This window comes from Phoxinus phoxinus (assembly GCF_949152265.1).
Source record: "Phoxinus phoxinus genome assembly, chromosome: 10".
NCBI classification, from domain to species: Eukaryota; Metazoa; Chordata; class Actinopteri; order Cypriniformes; family Leuciscidae; genus Phoxinus; species Phoxinus phoxinus.
The window spans coordinates 9892711-9911015 of record NC_136885.1 but is presented as its reverse complement, the minus strand read 5'-3'; positions in this window follow the sequence as shown (position 1 = coordinate 9911015).

Below are 18305 nucleotides of genomic sequence, written 5' to 3'. Positions count from 1 at the left end.
TCAAATATGGACTTCTGTATGGCTAATATAACATCACAACAAGTCAATCTTTACGAATAGCAAGTTAATGTTCAGGTACTCTTTGGCCAGGAATATGTCCATTAAGTCAAAAAGTGACCTCTGTATACAGAGTTCAAAGACTCTGTATGGCAGATTTTTCATCAAAAGTAGTCTATATTTTTTTTTTTTTTTTTTTTTAGGACCGTTTAACCAGAAATTAGTTCAATAGGTCAGATATGGCCATATATGGCTTATGAAGCATCAGAATGAGTCAATGAGTATGTATAGAAAAATCAAGATTGAGGACTCTTTGGCCAAAAATATGTTCAGTAGGTCAAATATGGAATTCTGAATGGCTGATTTAACATCAGGAGTCTCTAAGTTTATATAGTTTAAAACCAATTAGGACCATTTGACCAGAAATAAGTTCAATCCGTCAAGATATGGACTTCTAAATGGACTTAAATATGGCTAATGAAGCATCAGAAGTTGTCTATGAGTATGTATGGAAAGTTCAAGATTGAGGATTTTTTGGCCAGAAATATTTTCCTTTGGTCAAATATGGACTTTTGTATGACTAATATAACATCACAACAAGTCAATCTTTACGAATAGCAAGTTAATGTTCAGGTACTCTTTGGCAAGGAATATGACCATTAAGTCAAAAAGTGACCTCTGTATACAGAATTCAAAGACTCTGTATGGCAGATTTTTCATCAAAAGTAGTCTATATATATATATATATATATTTTTTTTTAGGACCCTTTAACCGAAAATAAGCTCAATAGGTCAGATATGGCCATATATGGCTTATGAAGCATCAGAATGAGTCAATGAGTTTTTATAGAAACTTCAAGATTGAGGACTCTTTGGCCAAAAATATGTTCAGTATGTCAAATATGGAATTCTGAATGGCTGATTTAACATCAGGAGTCTCTAAGTTTATATAGTTTAAAACCAATTAGGACCCTTTGACCAGAAATAAGTTCAATCCGTCAAGATATGGACTTCTAAATGGACTTAAATATGGCTAATGAAGCATCAGAAGTTGTCTATGAGTATGTATGGAAAGTTCAAGATTGAGGATTTTTTGGCCAGAAATATTTTCCTTGGGTCAAAAATGGACTTCTGTATGGCTAATATAACATCACAACAAGTCAATCTTTACGAATAGCAAGTTAATGTTCAGGTACTCTTTGGCCAGGAATATGTCCATTAAGTCAAAAAGTGACCTCAGCATACAGAGTTCAAAGACTTTGTATGGCAGATTTTTCATCAAAAGTAGTCTATATATATATATATATTTTTTTTTAGGACCGTTTAACCAGAAATAAGTTCAATAGGTCAGATATGGCCATATATGGCTTATGAAGCATCAGAATGATTCAATGAGTATGTATAGAAACTTCAAGATTGAGGACTCTTTGGCCAAAAATATGTTCAGTAGGTCAAATATGGAATTCTGAATGGCTGATTTAACATCAGGAGTCTCTAAGTTTATATAGTTTAAAAACAATTAGGACCCTTTGACCAGAAATAAGTTCAATCCGTCAAGATATGGACTTCTAAATGGACTTAAATATGGCCAATGAAGCATCAGAAGTTGTCTATGAGTATGTATGGAAAGTTCAAGATTGAGGATTTTTTGGCCAGAAATATTTTCCTTGGGTCAAATATGGACTTTTGTATGGCTAATATAACATCACAACAAGTCAATCTTTACGAATAGCAAGTTAATGTTCAGGTACTCTTTGGCCTGGAATATGACCATTAAGTCAAAAAGTGACCTCTGTATACAGAATTCAAAGACTCTGTATGGCAGATTTTTCATCAAAAGTAGTCTATATATATATATATTTTTTTTTTTAGGACCGTTTAACCAGAAATAAGTTCAATAGGTCAGATATGGCCATATATGGCTTATGAAGCATCAGAATGATTCAATGAGTATGTATAGAAACTTCAAGATTGAGGACTCTTTGGCCAAAAATATGTTCAGTAGGTCAAATATGGAATTCTGAATGGCTGATTTAACATCAGGAGTCTCTAAGTTTATATAGTTTAAAACCAATTAGGACCATTTGACCAGAAATAAGTTCAATCCGTCAAGATATGGACTTCTAAATGGACTTAAATATGGCTAATGAAGCATCAGAAGTTGTCTATGAGTATGTATGGAAAGTTCAAGATTGAGGATTTTTTGGCCAGAAATATTTTCCTTGGGTCAAATATGGACTTCTGTATGGCTAATATAACATCACAACAAGTCAATCTTTATGAATAGCAAGTTAATGTTCAGGTAACTCTTTGGCCAGGAATATGACCATTAAGTCAAAAAGTGACCTCTGTATACAGAATTCAAAGACTCTGTATGGCATATTTTTCATCAAAAGTAGTCTATATATATATATATATATATATTTTTTTTTAGGACCCTTTAACCGAAAATAAGTTCAATAGGTCAGATATGGCCATATATGGCTTATGAAGCATCAGAATGAGTCAATGAGTATGTATAGAAACTTCAAGATTGAGGACTCTTTGGCCAAAAATATGTTCAGTAGGTCAAATATGGAATTCTGAATGGCTGATTTAACATCAGGAGTCTCTAAGTTTATATAGTTTAAAACCAATTAGGACCCTTTGACCAGAAATAAGTTCAATTCGTCAAGATATGGACTTCTAAATGGACTTAAATATGGCTAATGAAGCATTAGAAGTTGTCTATGAGTATGTATGGAAAGTTCAAGATTGAGGATTTTTTGGCCAGAAATATTTTCCTTGGGTCAAATATGGACTTCTGTATGGCTAATATAACATCACAACAAGTCAATCTTTACGAATAGCAAGTTAATGTTCAGGTACTCTTTGGCCAGGAATATGTCCATTAAGTCAAAAAGTGACCTCTGTATACAGAGTTCAAAGACTCTGTATGGCAGATTTTTCATCAAAAGTAGTCTATATTTTTTTTTTTTTTTTTTTTTTTTTAGGACCGTTTAACCAGAAATAAGTTCAATAGGTCAGATATGGCCATAAATGGCTTATGAAGCATCAGAATGATTCAATGAGTATGTATAGAAACTTCAAGATTGAGGACTCTTTGGCCAAAAATATGTTCAGTAGGTCAAATATGGAATTCTGAATGGCTGATTTAACATCAGGAGTCTCTAAGTTTATATAGTTTAAAAACAATTAGGACCCTTTGACCAGAAATAAGTTCAATCCGTCAAGATATGGACTTCTAAATGGACTTCAATATAGCTAATGAAGCATCAGAAGTTGTCTATGAGTATGTATGGAAAGTTCAAGATTGAGGATTTTTTGGCCAGAAATATTTTCCTTGGGTCAAATATGGACTTCTGTATGGCTAATATAACATCACAACAAGTCAATCTTTATGAATAGCAAGTTAATGTTCAGGTAACTCTTTGGCCAGGAATATGTCCATTAAGTCAAAAAGTGACCTCTGTATACAGAGTTCAAAGACTCTGTATGGCAGATTTTTCATCAAAAGTAGTCTATATATATATATATTTTTTTTAGGACCCTTTAACCTGAAATAAGTTCAATAGGTCAGATATGGCCATATATGGCTTATGAAGCATCAGAATGAGTCAATGAGTATGAATAGAAAAATCAAGATGAGGACTCTTTGGCCAAAAATATGTTCAGTAGGTCAAATATAGAATTCTGAATGGCTGATTTAATATCAGGAGTCTCTAAGTTTATATAGTTTAAAACCAATTAGGACCCTTTGACCAGAAATAAGTTCAATGGCCTGATATGTATATCTATTGGACTTATGAAGCATCAGTAGGAGTCTTTCAGTGTGTATAGAAACTTCAAGATTGAGGACTCTTTGGCCAGAAATATGTTCATTAGGTCAAATATGGAATTCTGAATGGCTAATTTAACATCAGGAGTCTCTAAGTTTATATAGTTTAAAACCAATTAGGACCCTTTGACCAGAAATAAGTTCAATCCGTCAAGATATGGACTTCTAAATGGACTTAAATATGGCTAATGAAGCATCAGAAGTTGTCTATGAGTATGTATGGAAAGTTCAAGATTGAGGATTTTTTGGCCAGAAATATTTTCCTTGGGTCAAATATGGACTTTTGTATGGCTAATATAACATCACAACAAGTCAATCTTTACAAATAGCAAGTTAATGTTCAGGTACTCTTTGGCCAGGAATATGACCATTAAGTCAAAAAGTGACCTCTGTATACAGAATTCAAAGACTCTGTATGGCAGATTTTTCATCAAAAGTAGTCTATATATATATATATATTTTTTTAGGACCCTTTAACCAGAAATAAGTTCAATAGGTCAGATATGGCCATATATGGATTATGAAGCATCAGAATGAGTCATTGAGTATGTATAGAAAAATCAAGATTGAGGACTCTTTGGCCAAAAATATGTTCAGTAGGTCAAATATGGAATTCTGAATGGCTGATTTAACATCAGGTGTCTCTAAGTTTATATAGTTTAAAACCAATTAGGACCATTTGACCAGAAATAAGTTCAATCCGTCAAGATATGGACTTCTAAATGGACTTAAATATGGCTAATGAAGCATCAGAAGTTGTCTATGAGTATGTATGGAAAGTTCAAGATTGAGGATTTTTTGGCCAGAAATATTTTCCTTTGGTCAAATATGGACTTTTGTATGACTAATATAACATCACAACAAGTCAATCTTTACGAATAGCAAGTTAATGTTCAGGTACTCTTTGGCAAGGAATATGACCATTAAGTCAAAAAGTGACCTCTGTATACAGAATTCAAAGACTCTGTATGGCAGATTTTTCATCAAAAGTAGTCTATATATATATATATATATTTTTTTTTTTAGGACCCTTTAACCGAAAATAAGTTCAATAGGTCAGATATGGCCATATATGGCTTATGAAGCATCAGAATGAGTCAATGAGTTTTTATAGAAACTTCAAGATTGAGGACTCTTTGGCCAAAAATATGTTCAGTATGTCAAATATGGAATTCTGAATGGCTGATTTAACATCAGGAGTCTCTAAGTTTATATAGTTTAAAACCAATTAGGACCATTTGACCAGAAATAAGTTCAATCCGTCAAGATATGGACTTCTAAATGGACTTAAATATGGCCAATGAAGCATCAGAAGTTGTCTATGAGTATGTATGGAAAGTTCAAGATTGAGGATTTTTTGGCCAGAAATATTTTCCTTGGGTCAAATATGGACTTTTTTATGGCTAATATAACATCACAACAAGTCAATCTTTACGAATAGCAAGTTAATGTTCAGGTACTCTTTGGCCTGGAATATGACCATTAAGTCAAAAAGTGACCTCTGTATACAGAATTCAAAGACTCTGTATGGCAGATTTTTCATCAAAAGTAGTCTATATATATATATATATATTTTTTTAGGACCCTTTAACCAGAAATAAGTTCAATAGGTCAGATATGGCCATATATGGCTTATGAAGCATCAGAATGAGTCAATGAGTTTTTATAGAAACTTCAAGATTGAGGACTCTTTGGCCAAAAATATGTTCAGTATGTCAAATATGGAATTCTGAATGGCTGATTTAACATCAGGAGTCTCTAAGTTTATATAGTTTAAAACCAATTAGGACCCTTTGACCAGAAATAAGTTCAATCCGTCAAGATATGGACTTCTAAATGGACTTAAATATGGCTAATGAAGCATCAGAAGTTGTCTATGAGTATGTATGGAAAGTTCAAGATTGAGGATTTTTTGGCCAGAAATATTTTCCTTGGGTCAAATATGGACTTCTGTATGGCTAATATAACATCACAACAAGTCAATCTTTACGAATAGCAAGTTAATGTTCAGGTACTCTTTGGCCAGGAATATGTCCATTAAGTCAAAAAGTGACCTCTGCATACAGAGTTCAAAGACTTTGTATGGCAGATTTTTCATCAAAAGTAGTCTATATATTTTTTATTTTTTTTTAGGACCGTTTAACCAGAAATAAGTTCAATAGGTCAGATATGGCCATATATGGCTTATGAAGCATCAGAATGATTCAATGAGTATGTATAGAAACTTCAAGATTGAGGACTCGTTGGCCAAAAATATGTTCAGTAGGTCAAATATGGAATTCTGAATGGCTGATTTAACATCAGGAGTCTCTAAGTTTATATAGTTTAAAACCAATTAGGACCATTTGACCAGAAATAAGTTCAATCCGTCAAGATATGGACTTCTAAATGGACTTAAATATGGCTAATGAAGCATCAGAAGTTGTCTATGAGTATGTATGGAAAGTTCAAGATTGAGGATTTTTTGGCCAGAAATATTTTCCTTGGGTCAAATATGGACTTCTGTATGGCTAATATAACATCACAACAAGTCAATCTTTATGAATAGCAAGTTAATGTTCAGGTAACTCTTTGGCCAGGAATATGACCATTAAGTCAAAAAGTGACCTCTGTATACAGAATTCAAAGACTCTGTATGGCAGATTTTTCATCAAAAGTAGTCTATATATATATATATATATATATATATTTTTTTTAGGACCCTTTAACCGAAAATAAGTTCAATAGGTCAGATATGGCCATATATGGCTTATGAAGCATCAGAATGAGTCAATGAGTATGTATAGAAACTTCAAGATTGAGGACTCTTTGGCAAAAAATATGTTCAGTAGGTCAAATATGGAATTCTGAATGGCTGATTTAACATCAGGAGTCTCTAAGTTTATATAGTTTAAAACCAATTAGGACCCTTTGACCAGAAATAAGTTCAATTCGTCAAGATATGGACTTCTAAATGGACTTAAATATGGCTAATGAAGCATTAGAAGTTGTCTATGAGTATGTATGGAAAGTTCAAGATTGAGGATTTTTTGGCCAGAAATATTTTCCTTGGGTCAAATATGGACTTCTGTATGGCTAATATAACATCACAACAAGTCAATCTTTACGAATAGCAAGTTAATGTTCAGGTACTCTTTGGCCAGAAATATGTCCATTAAGTCAAAAAGTGACCTCTGTATACAGAATTCAAAGACTCTGTATGGCAGATTTTTCATCAAAAGTAGTCTATATATATATATATATATATATATATATATATATATATATATATATTTTAGGACCGTTTAACCAGAAATAAGTTCAATAGGTCAGATATGGCCATAAATGGCTTATGAAGCATCAGAATGATTCAATGAGTATGTATAGAAACTTCAAGATTGAGGACTCTTTGGCCAAAAATATGTTCAGTAGGTCAAATATGGAATTCTGAATGGCTGATTTAACATCAGGAGTCTCTAAGTTTATATAGTTTAAAAACAATTAGGACCCTTTGACCAGAAATAAGTTCAATCCGTCAAGATATGGACTTCTAAATGGACTTCAATATAGCTAATGAAGCATCAGAAGTTGTCTATGAGTATGTATGGAAAGTTCAAGATTGAGGATTTTTTGGCCAGAAATATTTTCCTTGGGTCAAATATGGACTTCTGTATGGCTAATATAACATCACAACAAGTCAATCTTTATGAATAGCAAGTTAATGTTCAGGTAACTCTTTGGCCAGGAATATGTCCATTAAGTCAAAAAGTGACCTCTGTATACATAGTTCCAAGACTCTGTATGGCAGATTTTTCATCAAAAGTAGTCTATATATATATATATTTTTTTTAGGACCCTTTAACCTGAAATAAGTTCAATAGGTCAGATATGGCCATAAATGGCTTATGAAGCATCAGAATGATTCAATGAGTATGTATAGAAACTTCAAGATTGAGGACTCTTTGGCCAAAAATATGTTCAGTAGGTCAAATATGGAATTCTGAATGGCTGATTTAACATCAGGAGTCTCTAAGTTTATATAGTTTAAAAACAATTAGGACCCTTTGACCAGAAATAAGTTCAATCCGTCAAGATATGGACTTCTAAATGGACTTAAATATGGCCAATGAAGCATCAGAAGTTGTCTATGAGTATGTATGGAAAGTTCAAGATTGAGGATTTTTTGGCCAGAAATATTTTCCTTGGGTCAAATATGGACTTTTGTATGGCTAATATAACATCACAACAAGTCAATCTTTACGAATAGCAAGTTAATGTTCAGGTACTCTTTGGCCTGGAATATGACCATTAAGTCAAAAAGTGACCTCTGTATACAGAATTCAAAGACTCTGTATGGCAGATTTTTCATCAAAAGTAGTCTATATATATATATTTTTTTTTTTTTAGGACCCTTTAACCGAAAATAAGTTCAATAGGTCAGATATGGCCATATATGGCTTATGAAGCATCAGAATGAGTCAATGAGTATGTATAGAAAAATCAAGATTGAGGACTCTTTGGCCAAAAATATGTTCAGTAGGTCAAATATGGAATTCTGAATGGCTGATTTAACATCAGGAGTCTCTAAGTTTATATAGTTTAAAACCAATTAGGACCATTTGACCAGAAATAAGTTCAATCCGTCAAGATATGGACTTCTAAATGGACTTAAATATGGCTAATGAAGCATTAGAAGTTGTCTATGAGTATGTATGGAAAGTTCAAGATTGAGGATTTTTTGCCCAGAAATATTTTCCTTGGGTCAAATATGGACTTCTGTATGGCTAATATAACATCACAACAAGTCAATCTTTACGAATAGCAAGTTAATGTTCAGGTACTCTTTGGCCAGGAATATGTCCATTAAGTCAAAAAGTGACCTCTGTATACAGAGTTCAAAGACTCTGTATGGCAGATTTTTCATCAAAAGTAGTCTGTATTTTTTTTTTTTTTTTTTTTTTTTAGGACCGTTTAACCAGAAATAAGTTCAATAGGTCAGATATGGCCATAAATGGCTTATGAAGCATCAGAATGATTCAATGAGTATGTATAGAAACTTCAAGATTGAGGACTCTTTGGCCAAAAATATGTTCAGTAGGTCAAATATGGAATTCTGAATGGCTGATTTAACATCAGGAGTCTCTAAGTTTATATAGTTTAAAAACAATTAGGACCCTTTGACCAGAAATAAGTTCAATCCGTCAAGATATGGACTTCTAAATGGACTTCAATATAGCTAATGAAGCATCAGAAGTTGTCTATGAGTATGTATGGAAAGTTCAAGATTGAGGATTTTTTGGCCAGAAATATTTTCCTTGGGTCAAATATGGACTTCTGTATGGCTAATATAACATCACAACAAGTCAATCTTTATGAATAGCAAGTTAATGTTCAGGTAACTCTTTGGCCAGGAATATGTCCATTAAGTCAAAAAGTGACCTCTGTATACAGAGTTCAAAGACTCTGTATGGCAGATTTTTCATCAAAAGTAGTCTATATATATATATATATTTTTTTAGGACCCTTTAACCTGAAATAAGTTCAATAGGTCAGATATGGCCATAAATGGCTTATGAAGCATCAGAATGATTCAATGAGTATGTATAGAAACTTCAAGATTGAGGACTCTTTGGCCAAAAATATGTTCAGTAGGTCAAATATGGAATTCTGAATGGCTGATTTAACATCAGGAGTCTCTAAGTTTATATAGTTTAAAAACAATTAGGACCCTTTGACCAGAAATAAGTTCAATCCGTCAAGATATGGACTTCTAAATGGACTTAAATATGGCCAATGAAGCATCAGAAGTTGTCTATGAGTATGTATGGAAAGTTCAAGATTGAGGATTTTTTGGCCAGAAATATTTTCCTTGGGTCAAATATGGACTTTTGTATGGCTAATATAACATCACAACAAGTCAATCTTTACGAATAGCAAGTTAATGTTCAGGTACTCTTTGGCCTGGAATATGACCATTAAGTCAAAAAGTGACCTCTGTATACAGAATTCAAAGACTCTGTATGGCAGATTTTTCATCAAAAGTAGTCTATATATATATATATTTTTTTTTAGGACCCTTTAACCAGAAATAAGTTCAATAGGTCAGATATGGCCATATATGGCTTATGAAGCATCAGAATGAGTCAATGAGTATGTATAGAAAAATCAAGATTGAGGACTCTTTGGCCAAAAATATGTTCAGTAGGTCAAATATGGAATTCTGAATGGCTGATTTAACATCAGGAGTCTCTAAGTTTATATAGTTTAAAACCAATTAGGACCATTTGACCAGAAATAAGTTCAATCCGTCAAGATATGGACTTCTAAATGGACTTAAATATGGCTAATGAAGCATCAGAAGTTGTCTATGAGTATGTATGGAAAGTTCAAGATTGAGGATTTTTTGGCCAGAAATATTTTCCTTTGGTCAAATATGGACTTTTGTATGACTAATATAACATCACAACAAGTCAATCTTTACGAATAGCAAGTTAATGTTCAGGTACTCTTTGGCAAGGAATATGACCATTAAGTCAAAAAGTGACCTCTGTATACAGAATTCAAAGACTCTGTATGGCAGATTTTTCATCAAAAGTAGTCTATATATATATATATATATATATATATTTTAGGACCCTTTAACCGAAAATAAGTTCAATAGGTCAGATATGGCCATATATGGCTTATGAAGCATCAGAATGATTCAATGAGTATGTATAGAAACTTCAAGATTGAGGACTCTTTGGCCAAAAATATGTTCAGTAGGTCAAATATGGAATTCTGAATGGCTGATTTAACATCAGGAGTCTCTAAGTTTATATAGTTTAAAACCAATTAGGACCATTTGACCAGAAATAAGTTCAATCCGTCAAGATATGGACTTCTAAATGGACTTAAATATGGCTAATGAAGCATCAGAAGTTGTCTATGAGTATGTATGGAAAGTTCAAGATTGAGGATTTTTTGGCCTGAAATATTTTCCTTGGGTCAAATATGGACTTCTGTATGGCTAATATAACATCACAACAAGTCAATCTTTATGAATAGCAAGTTAATGTTCAGGTAACTCTTTGGCCAGGAATATGACCATTAAGTCAAAAAGTGACCTCTGTATACAGAATTCAAAGACTCTGTATGGCAGATTTTTCATCAAAAGTAGTCTATTTTTATTTTATTTATTTTTAGGACCCTTTAACCGAAAAATAAGTTCAATAGGTCAGATATGGCCATATATGGCTTATGGAGCATCAGAATGAGTCAATGAGTATGTATAGAGAAATCAAGATGAGGACTCTTTGGCCAAAAATATGTTCAGTGGGTCAAATATGGAATTCTGAATGGCTGATTGAACATCAGGAGTCTCTAAGTTTATATAGTTTAAAACCAGAAACACTTTGATCAGAAATAAGTTCAATGGCCTGATCTGTATATCTATTGGACTTATGAAGCATCAGTAGGAGTCTTTTAGTGTGTATAGAAACTTCAAGATTGAGGACTCTTTGGCCAGAAATATGTTCAGTAGGTCAAATATGGAATTCTAAATGGCTGATTTAACATCAAAAGGAGTCTCTAAGTTTATATAATTTAAAACCAATTAAGATCCCTTTGACCAGAAATAAGTTCAATCCGTCAGGATATGGACTTCAATATGGCTAATGAAGCATCAGAAGTTGTCTATGAGTATGTATGGAAAGTTCAAGATTGAGGATTTTTTGGCCAGAAATATTTTCCTTGGGTCAAATATGGACTTCTGTATGGCTAATATAACATCACAACAAGTCAATCTTTATGAATAGCAAGTTAATGTTCAGGTAACTCTTTGGCCAGGAATATGTACATTAAGTCAAAAAGTGACCTCTGTATACAGAGTTCAAAGACTCTGTATGGCAGATTTTTCATCAAAAGTAGTCTATATTTTTTTTTTAATCTTTTTCGGACCCTTTAACCGGAAATAAGTTCAATAGGTCAGATATGGCCATACATGGCTTATGAAGCATCAGAATGGGTCAATGAGTATGTATAGAGAAATCAAGATGAGGACTCTTTGGCCAAAAATATGTTCAGTAGGTCAAATATGGAATTCTGAATGGCTGATTTAACATCAGGAGTCTCTAAGTTTATATAGTTTAAAACCAGAAACCCTTTGACCAAAAATGTTCAATGGCCTGATCTGTATATCTATATGGCTAATATAACATCTACTGTTATATAGATGCAATACAACTTTTGCATTGCAACAGCTGATAAAATGATTACTCTTCAGTAAACAACTGAATGAGTTAGTTATATCAGAATGAGCTAGTTCTTGTTTATATTCCTCATATGTTTTTATTTAATGCACAACGCTTGAACGTGAGCAATGCAATGAAACAGCAGAATACCTTGCAAATATCTTTCACACACTTTGGATTGAGTTAGTTCTTGAATACCTTGCAAGGCAACCAAAGTGCATATTCCTTATGTTATTCTTTATGTACAATGAGCACATATGATAGGTTCTTTGCACATTGGAATAAGGTTTTCTTATGCATTTGCAACAGCTGATAAAATAATTTCCGTTCAAAAAACAACTGAATAGGTTACTTATATAAACTTTAGCATAAGTTAGTTCTTGAATGCATTGCAATTCAACAAAGTGCATGTCGCTTTAATTGTTATTCGTTAATACACAGCGCGTATGTGCAAGCTATGCAACAGCAGATTGCATTACAAATATCTTTAAAGGACTTCGGATTTAGTTCGATTTTAAATGCCTCGCAAGGCAACAAAGTGCATGATACTTTTAATGTTATTCTTCAATGCACAACGTTTGAGCTTATAAGCAAACGATGCAACAGCAGATTGCATTGCAAATATCTTCAACGCACTGTTGAATGAGTTAGTTCTTGAATGTATTGCAAGGCAACAAAGTGCATGATATTTTTATTGTTATTCTTCAATGCAAAACGCTTGAGCGTATAAAAGCAAGCGATGCAACAGCAGATTGCATTGCAAATATCTTCAGTGCACTTTTTATTAAGTTAGTTCTTGAATGCATTGCAAGGCAACAAAGTGCATGACACTTTTATTGTTATTCTTCAATGCACAACGCTTGAGCTTATAAGCAAACGATGCAACCGCAGATTGCATTGCAAATATCTTTTATGCACTGTTGAATGAGTTAGTTCTTGAATGCATTGCAAGGCAACAAAAGGCATGACACTTTTATTGTTATTCTTCAATGCACAACGCTTGAGCGTATAAGCAAACGATGCAACAGCAGATTGCATTAAAAATATCTTTAATGCACTGTTGAATGAGTTAGTTCTTGAATGCATTGCAAAGAAACAAAGTGCATGATACTCTTTTTGTTATTCTTCAATGCACAACGCTTAATCGTATGTGTAAAGCGATGCAACAGCAGATTGCATTGCAAATATCTTCAATGCACTGTTGAATGAGTTAGTTCTTGAATGCATTGAAAGGCAAAAAGTGCATGATAGTTTTATTGTTATTCTTCAATGCACAACGCTTGAGCTTATAAGCAAACGATGCAACAGCAGATTGCATTGCAAATATCTTTAATGCACTGTTGAATGAGTTAGTTCTTGAATGCATTGAAAGGCAACAAGTGCATGATAGTTTTATTGTTATTCTTCAATGCACAACGCTTGAGCTTATAAGCAAACGGTGCAACAGCAGATTGCATTAAAAATATCTTTAATGCACTGTTGAATGAGTTAGTTCTTGAATGCATTGCAAAGAAACAAAGTGCATGATACTCTTATTGTTATTCTTCAATGCACAGCGCTTAATCGTATGTGTAAAGCGATGCAACAGCAGATTGCATTGCAAATATCTTTAATGCACTGTTGAATGAGTTAGTTCTTGAATGCATTGAAAGGCAAAAAGTGCATTATAGTTTTATTGTTATTCTTCAATGCACAACGCTTGAGCTTATAAGCAAACAATGCAACAGCAGATTGCATTGCAAATATCTTAATGCACTGTTGAATGAGTTAGTTCTTGAATGCATAGGCAACAAAGTGCATTATACTTTTATTGTTATTCTTCAATGCACACCGCTTGAGCGTATAAGCAAGCGATGCAACAGCAGATTGCATTGCAAATATCTACAATGCACTGTTGAATGAGTTAGTTATTGAATGCATTGCAAAGAAACAAAGTGCATGATATTTTTATTGTTATTCTTCAATGCACAACGCTTGAGCGTATAAGCAAACGATGCAACAGCAGATTGCATTAAAAATATCTTTAATGCACTGTTGAATGAGTTAGTTCTTGAATGCATTGCAAAGAAACAAAGTGCATGATACTCTTATTGTTATTCTTCAATGCACAGCGCTTAATCGTATGTGTAAAGCGATGCAACAGCAGATTGCATTGCAAATATCTTTAATGCACTGTTGAATGAGTTAGTTCTTGAATGCATTGCAAGGCAACAAAGTGCATGACACTTTTATTGTTATTCTTCAATGCACAACGCTTGAGCTTATAAGCAAACGATGCAACCGCAGATTGCATTGCAAATATCTTTTATGCACTGTTGAATGAGTTAGTTCTTGAATGCATTGCAAGGCAACAAAGTGCATGACACTTTTATTGTTATTCTTCAATGCACACCGCTTGAGCGTATAAGCAAGCGATGCAACAGCAGATTGCATTGCAAATATCTTCAATGCACTGTTGAATGAGTTAGTTATTGAATGCATTGCAAAGAAACAAAGTGCATGATACTTTTATTGTTATTCTTCAATGCACAGCGCTTAATCGTATGTGCAAAGCGATGCAACAGCAGATTGCATTGCAAATATCTTTTATGCACTGTTGAATGAGTTAGTTCTTGAATGCATTGCAAGGCAACAAAGTGCATGACACTTTTATTATTATTCTTCAATGCACAAGGCTTGAGCTTATAAGCAAACGATGCAACCGCAGATTGCATTGCAAATATCTTTTATGCACTGTTGAATGAGTTAGTTCTTGAATGCATTGCAAGGCAAAACAAGTGCATTATAGTTTTATTGTTATTCTTCAATGCACAACGCTTGAGCTTATAAGCAAACAATGCAACAGCAGATTGCATTGCAAATATCTTTAATGCACTGTTGAATGAGTTAGTTCTTGAATGCATAGGCAACAAAGTGCATGACACTTTTATTGTTATTCTTCAATGCACAACGCTTGAGCTTATAAGCAAACGATGCAACAGCAGATTGCATTGCAAATATCTTTAATGCACTGTTGAATGAGTTAGTTCTTGAATGCATTGCAAGGCAACAAAGTGCATGACACTTTTATTGTTATTCTTCAATGCACAACGCTTGAGCGTATAAGCAAACGATGCAACAGCAGATTGCATTAAAAATATCTTTAATGCACTGTTGAATGAGTTAGTTCTTGAATGCATTGCAAAGAAACAAAGTGCATGATACTCTTATTGTTATTCTTCAATGCCCAGCGCTTAATCGTATGTGTAAAGCGATGCAACAGCAGATTGCATTGCAAATATCTTTAATGCACTGTTGAATGAGTTAGTTCTTGAATGCATTGAAAGGCAACAAGTGCATTATAGTTTTATTGTTATTCTTCAATGCACAACGCTTGAGCTTATAAGCAAACAATGCAACAGCAGATTGCATTGCAAATATCTTTAATGCACTGTTGAATGAGTTAGTTCTTGAATGCATAGGCAACAAAGTGCATGATACTTTTATTGTTATTCTTCAATGCACACCGCTTGAGCGTATAAGCAAGCGATGCAACAGCAGATTGCATTAAAAATATCTTTAATGCACTGTTGAATGAGTTAGTTCTTGAATGCATTGCAAAGAAACAAAGTGCATGATACTCTTTTTGTTATTCTTCAATGCACAACGCTTAATCGTATGTGTAAAGCGATGCAACAGCAGATTGCATTGCAAATATCTTCAATGCACTGTTGAATGAGTTAGTTCTTGAATGCATTGAAAGGCAAAAAGTGCATGATAGTTTTATTGTTATTCTTCAATGCACAACGCTTGAGCTTATAAGCAAACGATGCAACAGCAGATTGCATTGCAAATATCTTTAATGCACTGTTGAATGAGTTAGTTCTTGAATGCATTGAAAGGCAACAAGTGCATGATAGTTTTATTGTTATTCTTCAATGCACAACGCTTGAGCTTATAAGCAAACGGTGCAACAGCAGATTGCATTAAAAATATCTTTAATGCACTGTTGAATGAGTTAGTTCTTGAATGCATTGCAAAGAAACAAAGTGCATGATACTCTTATTGTTATTCTTCAATGCACAGCGCTTAATCGTATGTGTAAAGCGATGCAACAGCAGATTGCATTGCAAATATCTTTAATGCACTGTTGAATGAGTTAGTTCTTGAATGCATTGAAAGGCAAAAAGTGCATTATAGTTTTATTGTTATTCTTCAATGCACAACGCTTGAGCTTATAAGCAAACAATGCAACAGCAGATTGCATTGCAAATATCTTTAATGCACTGTTGAATGAGTTAGTTCTTGAATGCATAGGCAACAAAGTGCATTATACTTTTATTGTTATTCTTCAATGCACACCGCTTGAGCGTATAAGCAAGCGATGCAACAGCAGATTGCATTGCAAATATCTACAATGCACTGTTGAATGAGTTAGTTATTGAATGCATTGCAAAGAAACAAAGTGCATGATATTTTTATTGTTATTCTTCAATGCACAACGCTTGAGCGTATAAGCAAACGATGCAACAGCAGATTGCATTAAAAATATCTTTAATGCACTGTTGAATGAGTTAGTTCTTGAATGCATTGCAAAGAAACAAAGTGCATGATACTCTTATTGTTATTCTTCAATGCACAGCGCTTAATCGTATGTGTAAAGCGATGCAACAGCAGATTGCATTGCAAATATCTTTAATGCACTGTTGAATGAGTTAGTTCTTGAATGCATTGCAAGGCAACAAAGTGCATGACACTTTTATTGTTATTCTTCAATGCACAACGCTTGAGCTTATAAGCAAACGATGCAACCGCAGATTGCATTGCAAATATCTTTTATGCACTGTTGAATGAGTTAGTTCTTGAATGCATTGCAAGGCAACAAAGTGCATGACACTTTTATTGTTATTCTTCAATGCACACCGCTTGAGCGTATAAGCAAGCGATGCAACAGCAGATTGCATTGCAAATATCTTCAATGCACTGTTGAATGAGTTAGTTATTGAATGCATTGCAAAGAAACAAAGTGCATGATACTTTTATTGTTATTCTTCAATGCACAGCGCTTAATCGTATGTGCAAAGCGATGCAACAGCAGATTGCATTGCAAATATCTTTTATGCACTGTTGAATGAGTTAGTTCTTGAATGCATTGCAAGGCAACAAAGTGCATGACACTTTTATTATTATTCTTCAATGCACAAGGCTTGAGCTTATAAGCAAACGATGCAACCGCAGATTGCATTGCAAATATCTTTTATGCACTGTTGAATGAGTTAGTTCTTGAATGCATTGCAAGGCAAAACAAGTGCATTATAGTTTTATTGTTATTCTTCAATGCACAACGCTTGAGCTTATAAGCAAACAATGCAACAGCAGATTGCATTGCAAATATCTTTAATGCACTGTTGAATGAGTTAGTTCTTGAATGCATAGGCAACAAAGTGCATGACACTTTTATTGTTATTCTTCAATGCACAACGCTTGAGCTTATAAGCAAACGATGCAACAGCAGATTGCATTGCAAATATCTTTAATGCACTGTTGAATGAGTTAGTTCTTGAATGCATTGCAAGGCAACAAAGTGCATGACACTTTTATTGTTATTCTTCAATGCACAACGCTTGAGCGTATAAGCAAACGATGCAACAGCAGATTGCATTAAAAATATCTTTAATGCACTGTTGAATGAGTTAGTTCTTGAATGCATTGCAAAGAAACAAAGTGCATGATACTCTTATTGTTATTCTTCAATGCCCAGCGCTTAATCGTATGTGTAAAGCGATGCAACAGCAGATTGCATTGCAAATATCTTTAATGCACTGTTGAATGAGTTAGTTCTTGAATGCATTGAAAGGCAACAAGTGCATTATAGTTTTATTGTTATTCTTCAATGCACAACGCTTGAGCTTATAAGCAAACAATGCAACAGCAGATTGCATTGCAAATATCTTTAATGCACTGTTGAATGAGTTAGTTCTTGAATGCATAGGCAACAAAGTGCATGATACTTTTATTGTTATTCTTCAATGCACACCGCTTGAGCGTATAAGCAAGCGATGCAACAGCAGATTGCATTGCAAATATCTTCAATGCACTGTTGAATGAGTTAGTTATTGAATACATTGCAAAGAAACAAAGTGCATGATACTTTTATTGTTATTCTTCAATGCACAGCGCTTAATCGTATGTGCAAACGATGCAACCGCAGATTGCATTGCAAATATCTTTTATGCACTGTTGAATGAGTTAGTTCTTGAATGCATTGCAAGGCAAAACAA